The sequence below is a fragment of the Acinonyx jubatus genome, chromosome B4 (assembly GCF_027475565.1).
Source record: "Acinonyx jubatus isolate Ajub_Pintada_27869175 chromosome B4, VMU_Ajub_asm_v1.0, whole genome shotgun sequence".
NCBI classification, from domain to species: domain Eukaryota; kingdom Metazoa; phylum Chordata; class Mammalia; order Carnivora; family Felidae; genus Acinonyx; species Acinonyx jubatus.
The window spans coordinates 99,900,895-99,927,391 of NC_069387.1; the positions used below are offsets into that span (position 1 = coordinate 99,900,895).

The window sequence follows — 26,497 nt, forward strand, 5'->3', positions numbered from 1 at the left end:
GATCAACACAAACAAGATGTAGCCATATGATATTGTTAAATCATAATGCTTTTGCAAATTATTCAGTAACTATATGCTTTTTTTTTAAAAAAAAAGGTCTAATACTCTGATGATGCATCATAGATCTATGTGCATGTATGTGACTTCTCTCTGCCTTCCTATCAGGCTCTAACAGTTAAGACCCAGGGGTTTGTTGGGTTGTTCTTGCCTCACTTATGTCAATTAAAGCCTTCAACAAGGAAATCAAGGTATTACAGAAGGGAAAATGTTGTTTAGCCCACTACAGCTGAGAGTGCATCAGTTTAATCCTCATATCAATACATAATCACTGCAGGGTTATATTATTCACCCGTACAAATTGTGCAAGCTAGATCCTCATTGTTTTAATTAAGCTCCAGAGCCATTCCAATTAAGGCAGCTATAGAAAGATGTGAAGGGAGAGAAAAGTGGAAGGACATTTGAGTGTGAACAAGAAAAGAAGTGATGGGGAAACTGAACAAGCAATTCTATGTTACATAACAAAATCAGTTTAAGAAGTCAGATTGTAAGAACTGGCTGTCTCAGATTTTTATACGGCACCTAGCATAGTCTGTATATATGCCTTAATGATCTGAGTCCTTCCTGTGCCCACGGATCCTCTACAGGAAGAACTAAGAGCTGGTTCGTGAGCCTGCTGCACAGATACATGAAATATTAGGAATAGAAATTAAAATGTTACACAGAAGGCAATGGTGAGTCAGTGAAGGGATTTAAAAGAAGAGATGAATAATGTGTGATTATTTCATGTGAGTTTTAAGCTGATTGAATTCAGGGGTAATTAATAATGCCTCAAAAAAAGATTTGGAAATATGGACTCTGTCTCCTACAGATATAAAAAGTTGATGATATTAAATATTCAGTTCAACCACATATTAAACTCTTGCTGTATGTCAGTTCAACTACAAGATTTCTGTATTTTTATGTCACCTGCCCATAACTCTCTAAGACTCGGGTTGGTATTATTACCATTTCAGAGGTGAGGAAATTAGTAACTGCTCCCATATCACATACATATTAGATGTCAGAGCTAGAATTTGAACCCAGGACGGTTGCACCCCACAGACCAGGAAATTACCTTTCCACTTAGCACATATTATTTATTTATTTCTGACAATAATCCTGTTGAGACAATGTCATTATTCGCATTCTGTAGATTAGAAGATTGAAGCCTGGAAGAGGTCAGTGACTAATGGTCAGTCAATGGTATAGCCAGGACTTGAACCCTTCTCTTCTTCAATCCTGTGCACAATCTTTTTTTTTTTTTTCCTACTAGATTAGCTCTGATGTGGTAATCCTATACCATCCTCTGGTAACTCAGTGGGTAAGGAAGCAAACAATCATTTCACTTTTACATAATTGAGAATGTAACAGTCAAATGGGTAAGTAAACAAGGTAGTTGGAAATTGTGGCTACACATAATAAAGGTTTCTTAGAAAGCTCACTCATACAAGTTTACATTTCAATTTAATTTTGCCATTTGGAAATTATTTCCCTTTATTATCTATGCATTTGAAATAACTTGGTGCCAAGAACTATTGGATCAAGTTGCTGAAATTCTGAATTGATTTATTGATTGATTAATTTATGGCAATCCAGCCTATCCTGACTGAAAAAAATCTTCCCAACTCTGCCACATTCTAGCTAGATACGTTGGATAAATTCTTTAAACTTTTCTATACTTCAACATTCTTGCCTGCACAGTGGGGTTAATCATAATGCTGATCTTATAGAGGAATTGTGGAATGAAACTAGTTAATAGATTTATGGTTCTTAGAACAGGGTCAGTACAAAGTAAAAACTCTTCTCTTGCTTGAATCTCCCATTATCTCAGCTGCATATAGATAAAAAAGCTAGAACACTTTGTATGGTCAAAGAAGTTAACCAGGCTCTCTTTAAAGTAGTCATTTCAAAGCTTCTGCTGAATTTTTGGACCTGTAAAGGGAAGCCCTGACCTGAGTTGACAACAATGGCAATGGTGAGCAAAACTTCTCTGCATTAGGAAATGGGAAGGATTGTTGTTAGTGTCATTACTGGATTTATATCTGTATGTTTTTGCTTTTATCATGAAAAAGATGATAAAGGAGGAATGAGCTACATGGAATCACTGAATCTCATAGTGGTTAAGGACAAGAAATCATCATCATCATCATCATCAAAGAGGTTTTTGTTCCTCTGATGCAATACCATTTTCATCTCCTCCAAGACTTTCAGTCACATGGAAACCTTTGTAAGTATTGTTTTCTTTTTTTCTTTGTTTTGGTGTTTGCCTTTGATTTTTATTCTATGGTTCCAATGATTTTTTGGAAGTCACAGAATGGAGTTGAGGACAATGCCATAGCAGAGATAAAGGAACATAACTAGAAGAGTCAGAAATAGGAGCTAGAGAAAAATGTTGTAGAACATCATCTATGGCCCAACTATAATATATTCATAGTTGATACCAGTGTTAGTTACCAACATCCCATAATATTATCAGAAACTATTAAGATTGTTTATCCAAAAGAGATTTAAAAAAACAAAAAAAAAAAGTAAAAGATACCAATGGCATCAAACACCTACACTCCCCATTCCTCCATCCTTTGTCCAAGGAAGGATGACTTTCATGAATCTGGCCTGCCTCCCACAGGGATGGAAGAGGATTCTAGACCATGATTAAATCTTGGAAGTTTCCATCTTTCTGCTCTGAAAATAGTAGACTCTCCAAAATTAAGGAATGAATATTGCGTCAACTCAAATAGCTCCTGTCTGTAATTGTTCACAATTTTTATTTCACTTTCAACACAAATAGCACCTGTCTCTCCTTCCACTAGAAGATAATGCATTTCTCTTAGGCTGTTTATTTTAAAACAAAAGACTAATGTTTCCTGCTGGTTTATGCCCTCCACAGTTCCAACAGAGGAGAGGGGTCTGATATCTGTTGGTTCAACATTTTTATTTTTTATATAAATAAATACATTTATTGAAGTAAAATATTTTCTAAGTGGACTATGATCAAAAAATGATTTTTTTTTAATTCGTAAAACATTTAATCCAAATATACCATTTACTTATTCTAAAAGAAGAAAGTCACATGCAAAAGAAAACTTACATGTTCAGAGTAAAACTTACTTCGCCCCTTTTAGGGCAATGTTAGATAATAAAAAGCATAATTTCAATAAGTGTATTCTTTAGTAAAATTAAAATATTACCCTCTTATCCCTTTTTCTCTCTCCCTTTCCTCAAATATAGTTTTGGTGAAGGTATTGGACTGTTCACAGGACGCAGCATAGGAATTCTAGCCAATTTCTTCTGACTGTCAAGGGGCAACTGACAATCGTGTGACATATGCATTATTTTATTTAATCTTCAAGAACCCTGCGGAGATGATGAAATTGAGGTTTAGGGTGGGTATTTTTCTCAAGTCACAAGCCGATGAGGATAGAACTAGGATCTCCACCCAGAGCCACATCTGCATTACTACAATGATGACTCCTACAACAATAGCTTCCCATGAATTAAGTACTGATTATATAATAGCTACTATATTAGGTAATTATATTATTTTATCTTCAGATCAACTTTGGAGTTGAAGTCATTGCTCTCACTTTAGTGTACTAGATACTTTCCTCATTTGAACCTTATAGCTAGGGAAACTTGGGGTCATACAGCCACAGCCAGTAAGTGGTACTGCTGTGAATTGAATCTATATCCCTTGGTTGCCAAAGTTTTCCTTTTACTACAATCTACATCTCTCTGCCTACCTTCTGTTCTTATTCCTTAGGTTCTAAAATCCTCCTTGGAAGTTTTTGCTCCTCTCTCTTGTTTTCTGCTGCTTCCTATCTGTTCATGCCACCATCTATGAGGTCCTTGCTCCACTAATAATGCTCCATTAGGAATGGTGCTTCCACTGAGAAATTCCAGCTTTATCAGACTATCATAAAATTTCTGGCCCTTATTTAATTACGTCTGTTTTAAGCCAGTGCAAAATGGCATTTATAATGTCTTAAAGAAGAAATTAGATTATTTTACCATAGTTAGAGTGGAAGGAATTTAAAGTCCAACAACTCAAAGTTGAACACATCAGATTCTCCTAGCCTCCCAAAGGATTGCAAGTCTCATTCTCTGAAATTTTGAGGTATTACTTCATTTACCAGGAATCTCTCCCCTCAAAAGTTGGGGTGCTGATTACCTTCCTTTTTTCACAAATCTTGATGCTACTAAGATCCTAAATGTGCTAACATCGGTATCATCTTACTTCATAATTATGCTTGTGCTGCTTGAAGTGATATAAAGATCCACTTTAAAATAGGAAGCAGGACAAAAGTCATTTTACCCTCAGATATTTAATAAAGAAATACGAAGTATCCACTATTGTAAGGATGAATCAAGTGCCCTGTCTTAAAGAGACTTTCCTTATTGCAGGTGAGATAGTTATATACAAATAACTATAAGATAAGATACAAATGATGAGTGTAAGAAATAAAAAAAAGTGCTATTGGAATTCATAGAACTCAGAGAACACTTATAAAGCGGCGATGGAGTGTAGGAAGAACTGTTTTGAGGAGATAGTATTTCAACTGGTTACATGGGATTTGTATTAATAGTGGATATACAGGAAGGGCGTTATTGGCACAAGATATGAGCTGATCAATAGGAGAAATAAATCAAAGGGTATATATAGGAAGCAGTATTTTGCTGTTACTGGAAACTGAGGTGCATAAGAGGAAGTAATGAGGATAAAGCTAGAAAAAATACATTTGTGAAATATTGAATACCAGGCAAGGACATTTGGGTTTGTTCACAATTTATTGGAGAGTCACTGAAGCTTTTGAACAAGGGACATATATGATCAGAATTGAGCTTCAGGGATGTTAGTCTGACAATAAGGTCTAGAGTGGATTGGAATAAGGAAAGTTGAAATAAGGAAAGTTAGGACACTAGGACAATGCTTTGGGGAGAAGGTAAAGAGAATCAGAACAAGTGCAGATTATGTGAAGGAAATGCAGATCAGAATAAGATCCAATAGCACTTGGTTATCGATTAGATATTGAAGGTAAAGAAGGAATAAAATATGACTTAATCCTAGGATCAGTAGCAGAATTAAGGAAACCAGAAAAGTGAACAGGATTAGGGAAAGGAGTTGGGCTTGATATATACTGACTCTGAGGCTCAAGTAGAATGTCCAAGTGGAAAAACCCAAGAAAAATTGGAAATGTAGTCTGGTTTATGAATTTCTTTGGGGGAAGAACACAGAGAATTTTCTCTTTCTAGAGTATTTAAAAATGTATTTTTAGGCAAGCATGCACTTGCCGGTTCAAGATATTCTGGGAATAAAAATGTTTAGAATATGGGACAGAAGTGCTTTAAAATTGTATTAGATAGCTGATAAATCCGATTGGAAAATATTTTAGAGATTCGTTCAATGTATGTTTTCTGTTTCTAAGGCAAAGAAATCTATTCTCTTAAATAGTTTTGGGAGACAATTCCAACTCATGTTTAAAATTGGAATGGTCAAGAAATGACCACAATAACTCTTACAAGCTAATGTAATTTGTTGTAATTTAAAACTATTTATACTCATTTTTAGAGACATTTTCTATTATTGCACATTTTTCTCAAATCTTATTCATTACTTACTATCATCTGCAGATCCACTTTTGTAATATTTGAATTTTAATCTTGAATTCACTTACAGAGATGTATTGCCAGGAATTTCCCATTTATTCCTTGACACGTTTAAAAGATTTTCAATTATCTTCTGTTTCATTGTATTTATAATGTACATCAGTATAGCATTACCTTGATGTCTGGTTGAAATAATTTGATGGTTCAGTAATTTAGTGAAGATATTCATGACAGAACACAGAAAATCTATTTCAACCTTTTTGTGGTCTCAAATGTTTGGAGGCAAAAAGCAAGGATTACTTAGGAACCACTGAATTGGCATTTGGGGAATGTTTTTCTTCTTATTTAGATGTGGTTTTAGGCATAGATAGGAAACTCCTGGGGGTGATTTAAGTGTTTAGTATACTGGGCTCCTCCTGCTCTATACTTAGTTTTATGGGTAAGTGTTATTCTGCATTAGGCAAAAAGAGTAGCAATTTTATCTGGAAACTAATTGTAAAATGTGTATCTGCATATGAAGGAAATCATCTAGAATCTATTAAATCTATTTAAAATCTATTAATAATTTAACCTTAGACATAATTCTACTTTATCATAGATTGTATCTGTTCTCTTGACATCATGTGAAACAATGTTCATCCTGTCCCTTTATTAGACTTTCTCTTCACTTAACTTCAATAACATTGAATGGTGATGGTTTTGCTCCTATGACTCGGAATCACCTTGTGAACATTTGGTTGACTTTCTCTTTTCATCCTAAATACAACTCAGAGGAAGTTTATCATTTCAAATGATTCCATCCACTCTGCTAGTGATTCTCTAATTTTCTACCTTGGATAAAGATTTAGTCATCTTTGACTCTTTTATATTTCAGTTGTAGTCACATCCTGTCTAATCTGTATCATAAATAACCTCTGTGTACTCCTCACTGACTCCATTGGTACAGTCATCATTTTCTGGATTTTTGAAATCAACTTCTAATTGACCCTCTTACTGTGTCGCTCGTATCTACCTTGCTATGCCAGAGTCTAAGACATGTATCTGTAGCATACACTGAGTTCTTCCAGAGCTTTCTTAACATGCCAGCCAATGCTCTGGCTGTGCTTGCCACAAAATACTTCTCAGAGCAACCCAAATCCTCTCCCCCTAGCAATAGGTATTCTTTGTTGATGAAGGTGTACCTTGGTCCTATTGTCCCTATTCCTTTTCTCATGATCTTCCATATTTCCGGGAAATACTTCTACTGCCTTCTCTGCCTAGTAAATTCTTACCCATTTTTAAAAGCTTAGCACAGATATCACCTCCTGTAGTTTTCCTTGATTCTTCTTCCAGAAATAAGAGGAAATTGCTTATGTACTTGACTGCTTGTAAAAGACTGAAAGCTTCTCATGGATATATGTGCCGCATTTCCCTATGTTTCTGATGCCAAGTATAGTACCTGAAATTACCAGACTCCCAATAATTGTCTGAATCACTATTGTGTCATATTGAGAGGCATAGAAAAGCCAACCATCTCTAAGGAAGAATGGAGAATCAATTCTAAGAGTATTAAATTCTACTGAACTTTAATTTTGTTTCACAGAATTATTATTTGTAAGACAAATGTCATTAAAAGGGTATAGAGAGTAGAGCAGCAGCCCTTCTGAAGTGAAAGCTGCCCTTGGGCAGGTTACACTATTGGTATGTTTTAGGGGAAACAATTTTCTTGAGCAGCTAGCCAGTATGGACAAATGAGGATAGGGGTGAAAACAGCACATGAGTATTAGTGACAGAGTATGGCCTTTAAGAGTCTAGTAATGAACTCAGTTAACTGAGGTTTGGGACAGACAGAGTGCCCGTAGCTACCCATTGGACAAGATCAGGCCTCTTTGTACTCAGGTATCTCCCTTCCCTGTACCATCTCTACTCTTATTTCTCCCTTATTCCTCCTCTTATGTTCACATTCTTCTTCTAGATTAAAAAAGAAATGTGGCGGGGGGGGGGGGCGCCTGGGTGGCTCAGTCGGTTAAGCGTCCGACTTCAGCTCAGGTCACGATCTCGCGGTTGGTGAGTTCGAGCCCCACGTCGGGCTCTGGGCTGATGGCTCAGAGCCTGGAGCCTGCTTCCGGTTCTGTGTCTCCCTCTCTCTCTGCCCCTCCCCTGTTCATGCTCTGTCTCTCTCTGTCTCAAAAATAAATAAACGTTAAAAAAAATTTTTTTAAATAAAAAAAAAAGAAATGTGGGGGGGTAGGAGGAGAATAAGATTAAGAACAACAACTCATAAGAAAGAATTTCTTGAAATTTACACATGCCTGTCCTCAGATGCCTGTTTATTGTATACAGAAAGGAATGCTAGCTATATTACCAAGTAAATTCCAAAATCTCAGTGGTTGAACACAGCGGAGGTCTGCTTCTTGCCCACATAAGTTTCAATTGGCAGTCTGTGTGTTGGAGTGAGGGTGGAGTGAACGTGTGGAGCGTGTGTAGTAGAGGGGATTTCTACTCCAGACATTCATTCAGGAATCCAGGCTGTTAGAGACTCTACTTTGTTCAGCATAGAACTCAGTTAAATGGCCATTTCTAACTCCAATGCAGTCTGTAAAATGAATGCTAGCGTGTGCCCAGAAGAACAAAAGAATTGGGTCCCTGAACAAGCAGCCAATCTCTGCCACACTACATACAAGTAATGCTACCGAGAGTTAGCAAGAAGAAAATTTTAGCTGTTACATTAATATGGATGCATATATGTGTGTGCATTCATATCAAAAGCCACAAAAGCCATGTTAGGGTATTCTTTAATACCCTTAGCAATAACTAATTGCATATTTTTTTCAAATGTCTCCATATGACATCAACTGTGCTTCGGTAAATTCATTTTATAGTTTAGAGGCAGTGACTAGAATATTACATATTTATTTTTTGTTTATTTTTCTAAAAGCAGAGCAGCGAAACCTTAAATCACACTTGCCCCAGCATTCAGAAGTAGAGATTTGTGGAGGGAAGTAATTTATGTGTCATATAAATAACCTTATTTCTGGTTTGAGACAACTGAGGCAGTATAAACAAAACAATACATTCTACTGAGTGCTGGAGCACTGAAGAGTAAATAACAGATTTGCTTGATGTTTGCATAGTTAGAGCTATAATTTCTACAATTATGAGACTTATTTTACAGAAAAATTAAGCCAAATGTTGAAATAAAAAAGACAGTTATGTCCAAGTATAATGAATAATCTGTCAGATTAGCTCATTTCTGTTTGTCTGCAAAGCATTTTCAGACGTACCATCCTCATAATTACTCAACTTCAACCCTGGGCAATTTACAAACTCTGGTTAGAAAGAACCGGAATCCAACATTGCAGTTGAGGAAATACAGTCCCCAAATTATTTTTCTTAGTGTTAAGAAATGACACTAATATATAAGGGCTTCACTGTTTTTGTTTTGTTTTGTTTTGTTTTATATGGTCCCAGGACTAATTTATTGTAAGCTACTTCCCCACAAATCACACTTACTTAACTATAGTTGTACAGGATTTCGGGTTTGTTTATTTCACCTCTGTGACAGATCAGCAGTGTGATTCAGACCTCATGTCAGGGGGCCAGTGCCCTGTGTGCTCCAGTACTTGATGAAAGAGATGAAAGATGCTCTCCCTTGAAGTGGACTTCTTCATGCCTTTACTGTTCATGATTCTCTCTACATTCAATATGCCAAATTCAAGTTAACCTGTGCCCCAGGTAAAACGGTAATTGCATTTGATGCCTGGAGGGGTGAACATCAATTAGTTACAAGTGTTCAAAGGGTTCCTGACTGGCAGGTTACATTATTCTTGTATGATGATTTCCAATTGCTTTGAAGGCATTTTTAATGTCAACAAGTAGCAAAACTTTTAATTTTGCCGCTTATCTCTGCCACTACTCCATTAAAACCTTAGATTTATCTACCTTATCTAACAAAGCCTGCTACTGGCCTGTCTGGATTCAAAATTTGCTTTCTTTCTTTTTCCTCTCCTTTTATTTTCACTGACATTAATAATATAACTATGTAGGGAAAGAACTTTAATCACTTACAAGAAAGGGCTCAAAAAGTCAAAGTGATTTACTGAAGCTCCTCAAATTTTCATGTAGATACAGATCACCTGAGGATTATGTGAAAATGCGTGTTATGATTTAGTAGATCTGGGGATCACCAGAGTCTACATTTCTTATAAAATACCAGATAATGCTGATGTTGCAGGTCTGTGGATCAAAATTTGAGAGACAAGGAATAATATTTCAGTAGTATGCAAGACTAAAAGTTAGCCACAAGGCTAAGACCTAGCCACAAATTTAGGTCTCTCATTTTCTGATTAGTAGAATAGAGTCTAATATATTGTTTAAAAATATCTTTGGGTCCAGTAGTAGCTACTCATAGTTGCTGGATCTTAACCCTTGGGAATAAACAAACTCTAGTAGGAAGAGCCAGCAGTCCCAGGAAACCTGGCCTGTGGATCCATATTCCTAAATTCTGGAGAAAAATGGAGTGAATAAGAAATTTGGCATCACAATTTGCTTTGCAGTTGTCTGATTGCAGAGCCCCCCAAAAATGGGTCTAGCTGAACATCTCTACAATTTAGCAGAAGGTCTGGTACTTATTTATTTCTCAGTAAATGTTGAATGAACAAAATTGTGCAGTAACCTCAAATTGTTAAAAGATGTTGACAACTGATGCCCTACATAAGTTTGATTAAGTTCATCTTCCTGTTAGACATATTCTCCCCTACATGACTGTATTAAATGAAAGATGTGCTCTTCCCTTGATAGTCTGAATGGGTTTGCTAAAAGGCCCTCACTATACAAACATATTAGTAATCATGTCTGTTCAGAAAATAATTCAACAAAGAAATCACCCAGTAGAAGGTGGAGAGGATAACTCAATTAGTGATAAGAAATTAACACATAGGAGAAGGCACTGTAGAGACTGAGACAATAAGAAAGAAATTCCGGCTAAATTAAAAACTAGGCAAAAAGCATTGTGTCTGACATGCATTAAAGAGTAAGTGAAGGAACAAACAGTTATTATCCTTCTCCAAAATAGTTGATCTATGTTTGTAGGGGGAAAAAACTCATTTGTTCTACAATAGAGAAGGCAAAGAATTTTAACCATAGGAATAATATATATAGTGTAGTGTTTGTTGTCTCAGTGCTGGAAATGAGAAAGGCAGCCACAGGTAGTATGAAAGAAAGATATTTTGCACACAGCTGCATTTGTCCAGGGCTTTAGTAAAAACTGTGTGTTTCATCATGACAGGTTCAATCAGCTGAAGCTGATAAAGGACAATGAACTTTGAGAGGCTCTGGGACACCAGATCCTTACTAAAACTAAATTAAGCCTTTCCTGAACAATCAACAATGGGACCAGTTTTAATTAACTGTTTTCAAACATATAAACTCATGCAAGTCATAACTGGAATGCAAATTTTTACTCCTTAATTGGCATAACCACCATGAACTCACTCCTTCTAACACTTAAAAGCTCCTGAAACTTCCCTTTATCCAGAAAGTTAATAGACTATTGCCATAGACCAAATGTTTGCTCCCCCTAAATTCACATGTTGAAATCCTAACCTCGGAGTACCTGGGTGGCTCTCCATTAAGTGTTGGACTTTGGCTCAGGTCATGGTCCCACAGTTTGTGAGATCAATCCCTCACCATGCTCTGTGCTGGCATCATGAAGCCTGCTTGGGGTTCTCGCTCTGTGTGTGTGTGTGTGTGTGTGTGTGTGTGTGTGTGCCACCCTCTCTGCCCCTCCCCCACTCTTTCTCTCAAAATGAATAAACTTGAAAGAAGAAAGAAAGAAAGAAAGAAAGAAAGAAAGAAAGAAAGAAAGAAAGAAATCTTAACCTTTAACTTGATGGTATTAGGAGGTGGGGACTTTGGTAGGTATTTAGGTCATGAGAATGGAATCCTTATGAATGGAATTAGTTGTCTTGTAAAAGAGATGACTGGAGAGCTCCCTCACTCCTTCCACCATGTAAAGACACAGAGAGAAGTCCACAATCTGCAAGCAGGAGAGGCCTTTCACCACCACCTGCCTACGCTGGTCCTCTGATCTCGGCCCTATCAGACTGTGAGGAGCAAGTTTCTGTTATATGTAAGCCACACAGTCCAATGTATTCTGTTATAGAAGCCTGGACAGACTAAGATACTAGCACTAACTAGTAGTAACTAGTAGCACTAGTATTCATGGTGCCAGATAATGTGGTTACATATTTTGGATAAGATAGATTTGTCTCAACTATGTTATATCTATCTCTATATAAATATATATGCTTTCAGATAAAACTGAAACATCTTATACCATGGGAGATGTTAGATAAGGTATTTTCATTCATCCAACAAACAGTTATCGAATGCCTAATGTGTGTGTGTATGAAGAGACATTTATAAGGGTAAGTAAATTATACTGTACTACACAGTACAGTATTTAATATATTAAATAGAGTCTGGAGAAAATTTTCATCAGAAAAGGGGGATGAGAAGTGCTGGGAATGTGGGTGGGGGCAAATTGCAATAACCAATCAGGTACTTAAAGAAGGTGTGGTTGAGAAGGAGCCATTGGAATAAAAACTGAAGGTGAGGGAATGAGCCATGTACAAACCCAAGATCAGAGGTCCAAGTAAGTGAAACCTTAAGGACTTAGGGGAAGGATGCCTGGGGTCTTGGAAAAGGGTAGCGTGGTAGCAGAGTAAGCTATGGGGGAACTGATAGGGGATGGGATTAGAAAATAAGGTTGGAGGATGAGCAGCAGATCCCGAAGAAAAATCAATCAGAGAAGGGAGGTGGGGAGTGCTGCACGTGTCTATGTGTATGTGCATAGGGAGGTGCATTATAAATTAGGTGGTGATTGTATGTAATTTAAAAATCTTTGGTCTTAAATTTGAGTAAGATGGGAAGTTTTGAGAGGCATGTGAGCAGTAGAAAAACATGACCTCATGTCTTGTTGATACCACAGAATCAATTTAGCCATTGTGTTAGGAACAAACTGAAATGGAGTGCTATGAAAACAGGGGCCAGAGTACTATTAAAATATCTGGATGGAAGGGGAGCTGGGTGGCTCTGTCGGTTGAATCTCCAACTCTTGATTTCAGTTCAGGTCTTCTCATGGTTCGTGAGTTTGAGCCCCATGCCAGGCTCCGCACTGAGCACAGAGACAGCTTGAGGTTTTCCCTCTCCTTCTCTCTCTTCCCCTCCCCTGCTCTCTCTCTCTCAAAAATAAATAAGTAAACTTAAAAAAGTCTGGGAGAGAGAAAATTGTGACTTAAGCTAAGGGCATGGCAATGGAGATGGTGAGATGTAATTGGATTCTGGATATGTTTTGAAGTCAGAAGTGGAAATATTTGCTGATGAATCCAATGTGGGATACGAAAACAATGAGAGAAGTCGATTACGACTCCAAGATTTTGGGGCTTAGCAAACGGAAGGTCTAGGATGGAGATATAAATGTGGAGGTCATCAGCTTTCAGAAAGTATTTAAAGGCAGGAGACTGGATAAGCTAATCTTTTTTTCAATCTTGACATAAAACAGAAGAGGCTCAAACAATGAGTCTTGTGATAGTTCAATATCAAGAAGTCGGGGATATATGAGCAGGAACCAGCAAAGGAAGCTGAGAGAGACCAGTTAGTACTGTAGAAGAGAGAATAATTTTAGTAATTTTCAGAGATAAATTACTTCCAGTCATACGCAGGAGAAATCCGTAGTAATTCAAAAGTGAAAATAAGTGAGAAGAAAGGAAAGAATGTTTCCAGAACTCTATGTATCACTGTACAGACTAGGACAGGGCTACTTAGAAATGTGAAGGAATATCATCATTATTATTAACAATGAAAGAGAAAACAAATGTCATTTAAGTTACACATTTTATTTCATCTTCACAAAAATGGCAATATTGTTATTCACATTTTTATGGAAAATGAAGAGGAGAAAAGGTAAGTAACATTATCAAGGTCATTCAGGTACAAAAGAATTGAAGAGATGGGAGTTAAAACTGGAATTTAGACACCAAATGGAATATGAGGATATAACTTTGAATTTAGAACATGCACTTTTTTTATTTTTAAAAATAGTTTAAAGTTTATTTATTTTGAGAGAGAGAGAGAGAGCAAGCGTGCACAAGCCAGGTGGGGGTGGGGGAGGTGGCGAGAGAGACAGAGACAGAGAATCCCAAGCAGGCTCCACTCTGTCAGCGCAGAGCCCAACCCAGGGCTTAACCCCATGACTGTGAGATCATGGCCTGAGCCGAAATTGCATCCAACACTTAACCCACTGAGCCACCCAGGCGTTCCTAGAACATACATTTTAATGAATTTAAAATTGTTAGTATAGCATACATTCAGCAGAGTGTGTTACATGTAAGTACAGTTTAAAGAATTATTAAAAAGCAAATATTAGGATAATTACCACCAAGGACATGAAATTGAATATCATGAACTCTAGAAACTTTCCAAGTGCCTCTTTTAGGTCAATACCTTCCAATTCATCCTAGAGGTAACCATTACCCTGGTTTCTTTGTTGTTGTAATTAACTCTTTATTGTTCTAAATAATTGTGCTATCTATGTAAGAACCCTTAAGCTGTAATTATTTTGTTTCCTTTTGAATATTACAGAAACAATGTCATATTCTTTTTAGTGTTTGGGGATGAGCACTACAACTAGATAAAACATAGCTATTAGTTCTAAGACAAAATGTTATCAATGTGACTTAGTTGTTTGTTCCAGGAAATCTTTGCTCAGAAAAATAGAACTATAAACCAATGAATAACACCATTGCTTGCTTCAGAAATTTTATGCAAAAAAAATCTGTGAAATAACTGCTCAAGACAATTATGGATTTTCACTTGGCTACATTTATTAAGCTGGAAATATGTATCACAGACTTTACAAAATCCAGTTAATTCCCTGACACAAAAGCCTCACCTTAAACTACTTGCTTCAAAACGTCAAGATCTTATAAATATGCCTCTTCCCGACTCCCACCCTCTGAATCACTGTTAAGATGTTACTAAGATACTTTGGCTACCGTTGAAAGTGCTGCCATAAACATTGAGGTACAAGTGCCCCTATGCATCAGCACTCCTGTATCCCTTGGGTAAATTCCTAGCTGTGCTATTGCTGGGTCAATGAAATATGGCCTTTTGTAGCAACATGGAAGGAACTGGAGAGTGTTATGCTAAGTGAAATAAGTCATACAGAGAAAGACACATACCATATGTTTTCATTCTTATGTGGATTCCTGAGAAATTTAACAGAAGACCATGGGGGAGGGGAAGGGGGAAAAAAAGTTAGAGAGTGAGGGAGCCAAATCATCAGAGACTCTTAAAAACTGAGAACAACCTGAGGGTTGATGGTGGGTGGGTGATGGGTATTGAGGAGGGCACCTGTTGGGATGAGCACTGGGTGTTGGATGGAAACCAATTTGACAATAAATTTCATATTAAAAAAAAAAAAAGAAGTTACTAAGGTGGTGTTTTCCCTTATTGCAGTGATTCTAGGCAATTTAGCTTTTCTTTATTAATGAACGGTCTCATGATGTTTTGGAGAATTCACCAAACTTGGGGAATTTTGGGGGAGTCCCACTGAGATCCACTCAAGACTTCCTCATCATCATTGTCGGAAAGGCTTAACTCAGAGATTGTGTGCTCCACAGAGGTCCTCTGAGCCTCTCAGCGGTCTATGGAATTAGTCTCTCAGTGGGTCTCAGCACTGATTTCTCTGAGTTCCAAATATTATTTTGTTTTTCAGAAAGTAAGGGATTTTAGGGGACGTTTTTGTTTTCTGATCAAATTTGAAATCTCTTATTTTTGGTGGAAATCTATTTTGTGCTACAAACACTACTTTCTGTGTAAACTCGCCTGTGAAATTTACATTGTAAATCTGTAGAAAAGATTTCCTAAGGAGAAAATGAGCATAAGCTCTGCTTCAATAAGTATGCCTTACTTATTGAGTAACTTTCCTCAATTATGAGGACCTTCCTCAATTGATTTTATTAACTAATCTGTTTAGTTCTATCTGTCTTGATTTGAGAAATTTGTTGGGCTCTTGACTGGTAGGGGATCTGTTGGCTAATTTCTGAGGACACTTTTGTTTTTGTATGGGCATCACACTTAATGATTGTTGCAATTCTCATGGGCCATTTACATGTAGGTCTTGAATCCACAGGGAACTAGTTTTTATGTAAAGTGTGATGTAAATATTTAATTTCATTCTTCTTCCATATGTATGAATAATTTTCCCGGAACATTTATAGAAAAGTCTGTCTTTTCCCACTGATAAGCAATGTCATTTCTGTCATATATTATGTCTCTACATGTGTGGATCAGTTTCCTGTCTTCCTATTAAGTTCCTTTTAAGTCTTAAGCCTAAGACTATCATCACACTGTTGCAATTTTATTTTTATAACGAGCCTTGATACATGCTAGTGCAATTAATACCAATTTGTTCTTCTTTATGAATGTCTTGGCCATTTAGACCTTTTCACTATTTTAGGCAATAAAGAATAAGCCTGTCAAGTTCAACCAAAAAGTAAGGATTTTGTTTAGGATGGCATTGAACCCATAACATAATATGGAGAAAAGTGACATTTTTCAATAGTCCAGGTTTTCTTGTCACGGGCATGGTATATATCCCTATTTAAGTCTTCTTTAAAGCCTGTCAATTAAATTTTATAATTATATTTTATTTACAAAAGCATTATCTATATTTATAGATATATCATAGGAATTTTGCATTTCTGATTACATTATACATGGTATATTTTTTTTTTAAATTTCAGATTCTAACTAGCTGTTGGTGGTTTGTAGAAAAACAATAGGTGTTTATATTTTTATTTTCCTCTGGTCCTCCTGCTAATCTCTTATTAATTCTAACAGTTTACTTGTATATTCTTTTGATAATACAGATCACAATTATGAAATACAGATACCATCCCTAAACAGTAAGAGTTTTGTCTTTTCCATACAATCTTGAGTCTATTTATTTTTTTTGCTCTGCTCTATGATGAAGGCCTCCTAGCTAAATGTTGAGTGGAAATGTTGATGATAGAATTAATTTCTAGTCCTTTTATAAAGGAAAAGCTCTCAGTATCTCACTAACTTGCTCTAATTTTCATGAGGATACCATTTAGCAGGTAAAGGGAGGTCCTTTCTATTCAAGTTTCCTAAGAGTATTATTTTTAAAATCATGAATGTAAGCTTTTATCCACTTGTCTGTTCATAACTCCACAAAGAAACTTGGTATCATCCTCCCTGCTCTTTTTCTCAGATTCCTACCATTATTCTATCTCTTGTTCTCTATCTTCAAAATATCCATAATTTACCTACTTCTCACGATCCCTTATGCCGCTACCATTGTTGAAGTCATCATTGTACGTCACCTGGTCATTCACAAAGTCTCCATTCTAACAGTGCTCTCTGCCTCACCTTGTGCACCCTTGTGCACCCTTGTGGGTCAATTTTTTTGTTATGTAAATTAATCAGACCACAAGACTTGTCAAAACCTTCTAATTGCTGTCCCCCTCACTCAGGGTAGTAGTTCTTAATTAACATAACTGTTAATTAAGACTCTCTAGGAATTCCTTTTCCCCTCCCTGTCCCATGTGTAAGTTCTCATATTTATTTTCTTACATTCTTCCTTGGCTCTCTAGATGCCAGCACAAAAGGGTTTGTTCTGTTCCATGGATCTACCAGGCTTGTTCTTAGGTCGGCGCTGTGCACTCATTGATCTACTATTTCGAACGCTGTTTCATCTATCTGCATGCCTGATGTTCTCATTTCCTTACATTTTATTATTTAATCCACTGCACATCAACAATAACATTTATAATTATTTTTAATACTGCTTTATTTTGGATTATATTAAATTAATTTAACTAATATAAATCATATTGTAATGGACATCAACGAATATCAATTTTTTCCATATTTAAATTATTTCCTGAAGACAATCTCAAAAAAGAGTTATTATCCCACTATATGCATATATTTGTTGTTTTGGTATATCATCCCAAATATAAATTCAAAGAGATTATGCCCGTGTATGATGAAGGCTCTGCCCAGCTAAATTTTATAATTTTTAATTATTGCTGAGAGATTTTCTGTTGTTATTTTGATTTGTGTCTGATTAGTTCTATGAATGAGCATTTTCCCACAGGTCTGTTTATTGTTTGTATTTGTGCTTTTGGAAAGTGTGTTCATTTGCCCATTTGTCTTTTGAGATACGTTTTCTCCTATTAATTTTAAGAACCTTTCTGTATAATAAAGAGATTGACCTTTGATCTATCGTGTTTGCTACCACTATTTTTCTTACTCCTTTTGGCTTTTAATCCCAGTTTTTGTTTTTACCTGCAAAACTGTGTAGATACTTTCCTCTGAGATTTTTCCTCTTGCTTCAAGATTAAGAAAATTTTTACCCAAAAAATATTTAATAGGCAGTATCTTTTTATAGCTTGACTAAAGTTTAGTGTTTACATTTAAGTACTTAGTTAAAATTCAATCTGTTTCATATATACTATTATAAGAACCACTCTGAAGCTTTTCTATATTGCTAACTATATAATTCCAAATCCATTTATTAACTGCCTTTCCATTGATCAGAGTTGCCTTTTTTTTATATTTATTAACTTATTAACTGTGTTAAGATCTTAAATGTGATTGTAATTTTTTTCTTCAAGGTAAGCGAATATATTTATGGTCTCTAGACTATCTTTATAATAAGGCATATTATATTTTGAGATATGACTCCTTCCCTATTAAATAACAAATTCATAGTAAGCAAATTTTGAGGTTATTAGTATGTACTTTTGTTCTGAAGGATAGATATCCTCATTCATTAATGGTTGCTGAATGGAAAAGAGATCAAATCACTTAGTTTGTCTTTGAAACTATAGTAAGTTAGATTGAAACATAAAGACCTCTCTCACAATTAGAGCTTTTGAAATGGAATTAACCATCTCAGGAAGCATTGAGATCACCTTCACCAGATGTTGTTAAAGAAAGTAGTTAAATAAGAACTCATTACCATTTGGACAATTTTCATAAAGCTATACTAGAGGACTCCAAGGTCCATTTCAAACTTAAGAATCCATTTTTCTTTTATCTACCTATGAGAATGCTTTTTGTTCACAATGTAAGACTTAGAGTGTAGGAATATTTTGGTTAACTTTTGTGTAGCTCCTAAACTATAGAACAAATCAATTGTTTCATTTAATTCTATTTGAATGACCAAATTTGCATAGATTCTCATCAAGCTTAATGTCTATACTAACTCAACTCTTTCTCAGTAGACAACAAAGTCCTAGGGAATCAATCCATACCTAAGAGAAACACAGATTTCTTTAGAGGTTCCCAAGGTAGTTTTAGAAGTTGACTAAAACAATTAGCTGGACTTATCCAATAGGGGCTTCATAAACTTACTGAGAGAGTGTATATATGCACTTTAAGGAGGATAATAATGATGAATCCATAAAGCCATACATAAGTTGCATTGAAAGCAAAATTATGTCTCATCTATTTAGATAAGTGAGAAAAAAATCTAATATTGAATTATAGAATATTTTAAGTAAACATTTATAAAGCAATAAATAAAACAATAAAATATGATTCTGATGAAGAAAAAGTACATTTTCTACAAGATAAATTGCCTCAACAAATAGATTATCATAAATTAACGTAGGTATTACATTTTAGTGGATGCATTTAGGATTAAAATGTTTGATTTCCCTCATAGCTTGAAAAATATTGATGGGACTATAAGCTACTAATATCCCTATTAGTCTATTTTCTGTGATAACCTAAACATTAGTCTGAGCCCTAAATAATTAAAAAAAAAAATAAGTAGGTGTTTCTCATTGATGAAATTGTAACACACCATTACCTTTCCTATAAGCAAAAAGAATGCAATAGAAACACACATCACTTGGGGCGCCTAGGTGGCGCAGTCGGTTAAGCGTCCGACTTCAGCCAGGTCACGTTCTCGCGATGCGGGAGTTCGAGCCCCGCGTCAGGCTCTGGGCTGATGGCTCAGAGCCTGGAGCCTGTTTCCGATTCTGTGTCTCCCTCTCTCTCTGCCCCTCCCCCGTTCATGCTCTGTCTCTCTCTGTCGCAAAAATAAATAAATGTTGAAAAAAAATTTTTTTAAGAAACACACATCACAGAAAAAGTAAGAATCTTTGGTTTTTAAGATGATTCTGAGAAGAGGTTCAACCATGAAATTCCTGCATCCCTGACTCCAAGAAACTTTGTAGACAGGTCACAAGAAATTGCACATTTGGGTACCTACTATTCTGCTATATGTCTGCAGATATACATCATCTGCACCAATGATATGGTACAGATGGTTCACAGTACCTACAACAAACACAGAGGAATTCGTAATGTGTGATCATCATTTCAAAAATTTTGCATTTATTTCCTTCTCTGGAGGAATCATTTAGTATGATGTGTCTAGTAAAGATTATTTTCACTGTAAAACACACAAACATATACACAAATGTAGAATGGTTCCACACATTTGAAAAAATAATCCTTATTTTCAAATAAATTGGCATCAAAATGTAAGTTAAAAATAATAAATAGTGTTTTAACATGAAGATTTTCCTGTTTTGCAGTGTATCCAGCTATTTCATGATAATGATAATAAACCCACGCTGGTGGATATTTAAAAAGTTAATAAGGATATAGCATAAATGCTATGTTAAATTGCAATTCACATGTTTATTATTGTTCCTTAGAGTATAACGAAATGAGATACACTTATGTTCAATTTGACACATGTATAGACTTGTGGTAGGCAGCATAGAGAGGGTGTGATGCTATTGCTGACATGGAAGAGACGGATGTCAGGTTAACCAGTCATCAGATTGGCTGTGACGATGGAACAGATGGGTAGAGGAGACACATTCTGGGCTGGAGGCAGGACATGGTTGAGAAAGAGTGGTGGAGGGGGGTGGGGAGACAGGTTTAAGCAGTAATCCATGTTGCAGGTTCCCCAAGACCAAATTTATTCCTTATACACATAACCGAAACTTCCCCATTGCATTCTTTTAAGTAGCCCAATATTCTACCACGTAGAGACATCCTCACTTGAGTTCAGGAGCTTTCAGAACATATTCATTTTCCAACTGTCTTCTAAATATGTTGTGCCCTATATCTAGGCCTTTGAAAATACACTTCTCTCTGTCTGGAATGCACATGTTCTCGCCCTTTCCTGCACAGTATAGACTTTATCTGACAGCTTGTACTCACCCTGCAAACCCACCTGAAAATAATTTCTTCTGTGGCGTCTTCCTCAAATCCTCCAGTATGGTGAGGTGCTCTTCTCTTGGAAGTTTTCACAATGCTTCGTTTTGTGTTTCGTAATGCACTTACCTGACCATATATCATAATTTGTCTATACTGCCTAAAACACTGTGGAGCTACCTAGAAATGAGGACTGTATCTTACCCATGTTGGATTTCCTAAAATCTTGCATGTATGGTATTTCTAACAGTCGTTTTTGCCTGAGGTGATGGATGTAATAGTTTTTGTATCATAACTTGCTAAAAATAACTTGGGGACAGAATCATAGCTGAAGGAGTAAGAAGGGGCAGTCAGAGGTAATGAGAAATCTTTGGCAATGTCAGTTCTAGAAAGACACCTGGAAGCAAGACTCCAGGAGCCTCCAAATGAGAGGACAGGTTTCCATGTGGTGGAAGTGGTTACAGACTTGGGGCAAATTGAAAAAAAAAAACCAAACAGCTTCTTTCTCAGTTCTGCCCAGGTCAAGTTCTGAGAAGAAGGCCCTCAAATTCAAATTGTTGTGTTTTTTTTCTTTATAAGTTGCACCCCCCCCCCAAAAAAGCCATCAAGACACATGATTGTAGATGTTATTGATTTCTGTTATTTCTGTATTCTTACTGTTTTTACTCTCCAGGAGTTTAATTAATGTGCTAAGTTTAGTTTTTAAGTTTTCATGCTTCTTACACTGCATTTTCCTTTTCCAAGGAAATTCTACAGAAAAAAAATTCTGTACAAATTTTAAAGCAAAATCTTACTTATCTCACCACTAATTTGAAATAAAAAAGAGTATTTTTATCAAATCTGAACTGTGTAGCAGATCAGTCCTAAGCTGTATCTGACTGAGGAGGGAAAAATCATACAAAGATGTCAATACATAGGGTCTGCTCCTAAGGAGCTCTCAGGGGCATGGGAAAGTAATTCATTTATAGCATTTTATAGGTAAAAGGATAATTTCCTATTTCGAGTCTACCTCACTTTCTTTCTGCAACTTATTTCTTATCATTATCATTTACTTTTTCACAGATGAGGAAACTAAAGGTAAGGGTTTAAATGACAGTTGTGGTCACAGCTATTAAGTGGAAGAACATGGGCTTCAAGAAACAGGTTTCTGACTACAGTTCACATATCCTTTGAACAGCACCCTACTTTGTTCTTTTGCAAGACCTCTAATCAGACTGATTAAGCCTGATCTCGTGAAGCCCAATTTATCATTGGAGACAGGTGCATTTCCAATGTTTTTATAGAACTCCTGGTATGTATGTATGCACAAAATCAAGTAAGAAGCAACAGGTTTAAGTGATAATATTGGGAAGTGAGATGAGAAGGTGACTTTATAAAGGAATCAATTCTTCAGCTGAATTTTGAAGAACAAGTAAATGCTAGTTTAAGAAGGACTGGGGAGATTACCCCCATGCAGAGAGGACAAAGCATATATGTGCACAGAGGTAGGAAGAGCCAGGATGCATTTGGGAAATTTAGAACTGCAAAAAAGGCTGAAATAGAAAATAAAGAAGTGGAAGGAGCTGAGCCATTGGAAGACAGACATTAGCTCCTAAGGAGGTTGATAGAATCTGAAAATAAATCTGGCCTTTTGTTTAGGAAGTGGGAACCCTACAGAAATGTGATATGACTGAATTTGTGTTTTGAGAAGTTTGTTTAGCCAGCACAATAGATTGTTTGGAGGGACGACAGGGATTGTTTAAAGACACAGACACAAGGAAGCCATCACAGTCACCCAGGGGAAAAGGAAAGAAAGTTTCAAACACAGCATGGCAGTACAAATGGAAGGAGGGGGATATGAAAGATTTAGACACGTAAATATCTATAAAACTTAATTGGTTGAGATGGGAAAGAAAGCAGAATCTATGAAAATTATCAGAATTGTGGTTTGGGGAACCAAAATAGGTGATGCTGCTACTTACTGAGAGAAAAATTTTGAAATCTGAAGAAAAGACACAGTGAGTTTAGGCTGGCATATGTTGGATGTATTGTATCTCTGAGCACTGAACAGTATAACCCAGGATTAAGGATCATATCTGTGAAGCTAACATGACTTGCCTTTCAAGCCCTGCTCACCACCTATCACCTGCATGACCTTAAGCAAATTATGTATTTAATGTCTTAAAATATTATGTTCATGACCAGTAAAAATGGATTTAAAATAACTGCCTTAAAGTTTGTTTTGAAGATTAAGTATCATCACACATGTAATTATTTAGGGTCTATCTGACCAACTGAACTGACTCCTATTTGAGAAGAGGGGTTATGTCTCTTTTGTTTAATTCTGTATCTCAGTACTTAGAACTGTGTCTGGAACACAGTAGGTACTCAATAAATACCGAGTCAGTTGAACGGCCAAATGCAGAGAGACTCTGGTATAGTAGGTGCTCAGTAAATTGTTGGCATAGGTATCATATGTGAGATTGGAGTTTAGCAAAGAGGTTTGGGAAATAAAATGTATTTGTGTAATTTATTCTAGCTATGGGTTGAAAGTGGGCCACACTAGAGTATATACCCACCGTTTCCCTGAGGAGTGGAAATTTTAAGGAACCACTGAAGAAAAAGCAATTCATGCTGCCATGACTCTCAACTTTGCTCAGCTATTTTTTTTTTAAGTTCAGCAATCTAATACTCTTAATATCAGAACTGGTTCCTGCAGGCACCCCCTCATCTGTAACACAAGATTAAGTTTGGTGACTTCTCCAATGGTGTGCATTGGTCAGTCAAGTGTAGGATCAAATTAACACTAGAGATCTTCCTTTGGACAGCCTTCCTTTGTCCATTCATCTTCTGTGTTGGGGAGTTCCGGCACATTCAAGAGGGCCATTGACTTTGGTGGTGGCATTTAGAACATGGACGGGAGCGGCTGCTCCTTCTATGCATTCCTGTATATAGCAAGCTGTAGGTGTTCACTTTGTCTGGATACATTTCACAACTAACTTCTATGCTGCCGCTATTAAAACACGAAACAACTGTGGCATCTTTAGATGGGAAAATCTAATTTGTTTCATTCTATTCTGGATTTAAGTTTCTAATTAGACTCGGAGAGGTGACAACATTGTGGGTGTGTGAAGTTGCCTTCCTGCCAGCTGAGTGTTTCTCCTTTTTTGCTTGTGTGGCAGAGAAGGTTGTACTTTGCTTTGTTAACACTGTGTGACAGATGCTTTCTCAGGCTTTTTGTCAACAACGGGCCATTTGATGTACACTCAACTGTTCTTCAATCAGATGACAGAAATGTCTTAGGGGGGTTCTCTGATCACAACCAAAATAGCTTTTCTGTGTATCTGAGAGATAGCAAAAATAACAATAATTTTCCAAATGTATAACATTTTAGGACATGAAGAAGGCAAGGAGGGTTAGAACGTAAGCCTGTTAAGGTGTCCTTTGTTGTGATTGAATAAGTTAATAGCACCTAAAGTTGAAGAAACACCTGCAAGATGCAAGATGTTAGGTCCATCACCACAAGGTGATGGTGGCCTGAACTAAATGGGGACAGTGGGATTAGGGGAGCTATTCATTACCTGACTTGGTGCTAGATTGGGGGTAATCAACAAGAGGGAGAATCAGTGATGGCCACTTCTAATAATTTTAGGTGCCTCATTTGTATGCTGTATGTACTTTATCCTTTGTAACAGTCTTAATATCTGTTATTTCTTCTTAAAATGTATTCTTCGCTATTGGATTGGAACTGAACGAAGGCAGGGGCAACATCTGTCTTGCGTATCAGGGTATCTTTACCAGCTGGTGGAGTGAATAAATGTCATTTTCTAAGACATGAACCAAAGAGAAAGGAGCATATTGAAGTTGGGTGAAGAAATGATAGTTATGGGCACATGTGAAATATTCAGATGGAGCTGAGCTGAGTTTGGGACAGCACTCTAGACTCTGGAGAGAGTTCTCTGGTGAACATTTAGATTAGGGAACTATCAACGCTTACACAGGAATTGCAACTATTAGAGGATTTGCAATCTATGGAGAATTTGTAGGGAGTGAGAGGGCACGACAGTACTCTGGGAACAAAAACACTAAGACTTAAGGAGAGAGAACAGTCCACTTCTCTTGAAAGGCGTTAAGTAAACCGAAGAATTAAAAGCAACCTTTGGGTTAAGTACCAAAGATCTCATTGATTACCTTGCTAAGAGAAGATTCCATGGGATTTTGGCAATGAAAATAAGTTTGTAACAGATAATCTGGCTTCTGCCACTGTCTATTTTGAAATGGCTATTTTCTTTTGTGCTAATTGAGAATATTTGTCTTTCTCTCTCCAAAATGGCTTAGAGTTTACCCTTTTGGGACAAAGCTGTGACTGTGTTTTTCTCCTGCTCTGTATGTTCCCTTTATATAGGTTCACTTGAGCTTGTTTGAGGCACTTCAATGGTGAGACACATTTTCTCCAAGTTTCCAGTAAATTTGGTAGAAAGAGAAAAGTGTCTACGCTGACCTGGAAATGAGTGTCTACCAAGTTTCCAGTAAATTTGGTAGAAAGAGAAAAGTGTCTACGCTGACCTGGAAATGAGTTTTGTGGCTGTTGTGAAACTTGGGGTTACAATATTGTAGATAGCCTTGACTTCAGAAGCTCAGTGTTTTTCTGTCTAAATTTTCATGCTGCCATAGGTGAAAGCCCTATAAATCTTTCCCAAATTGTGTAGGCAAGAGACAGAGGAGTGGGCAGAAGTAATAATCCACCACCATGCCAGTCACATCTGAACTAAAATAAAACACTTCTTAGTAACCCTGACCTTTAAAACACCCATCATCTCCACAACTATGTTCAAAATAAATCTACCACCAAATGTCCTGTATATGCAGCTGGAGAAACTGATGCAGGGAATAATGAAGTCCATATGAAAGAACTAACAAAACGTGGTGAGATAGTCAAGGCAAAGATTTACTGGAAAAGATCTCTGAAGGGCAATTATCTTTGCCTTCATATGCAGCAGGTCACGCATTGGACAGGAATTGGGTCATCTTCTGATGCCAGCAAAGGGCCTAGTCCCTACACTGCAGTGTGAGAGCAATGAGTTCCCTTTGCTTCCTGGGATATTGCTGAATTGAATGCTGGCTGCCATTGTAGCAGATAGAACCTGAATTATTTGTAGGACTTCAATTATCATGTGCATACCATGGAGCTTGAGCAAGAGATTATTTGACTCCTAATGTTGTAAATTTGATTTTTTTTTCTGAACACCTGCTAAAGGACTAACTAAATCATTTGACAGTGTGAAATACAGGCATACCTCTGAGATATTGTGGGTTCAATTCCAGACTACTGCAATAAAGTGAGTCGAATGAGTTTTTTGGTTTCCCAGTGCATATAAAAGTTATGTTTACATTCTACTGTACTCTATTAACTGTGCAATATAATTATGTCTTAAAGAGTACACATCTTAAGTAAAAAACAAAAAAATGCTAGTCATCATCTGAGCTTTCAGTGAGTTATAATCACTGGTCACAGATCACCATAACAAATATAATAATAATGAAAAAGATGAAATCTTGTGAGAATTAACAAACTGCGGCACAGAGACATTAAGTGAGCAAATGCTGTTGGAAAATGCTCAACACA

At 36.6% G+C, this 26,497-nt stretch overlaps 1 long non-coding RNA gene across 2 annotated transcripts in view; it reads left to right on the forward strand.

Moving 5' to 3' along the window:
• LOC113602895 (uncharacterized) overlaps positions 1-26,497 on the forward strand; it is an 80,022-nt gene that overhangs the window by 44,376 nt on the left and 9,149 nt on the right. For both annotated transcript variants that reach the window (XR_008300362.1, XR_003424426.2), the window contains 2 exons: positions 2,112-2,266; positions 3,268-3,422. This is a non-coding gene — a long non-coding RNA (uncharacterized LOC113602895). The remainder of the gene's footprint in view (positions 1-2,111; positions 2,267-3,267; positions 3,423-26,497) is intronic.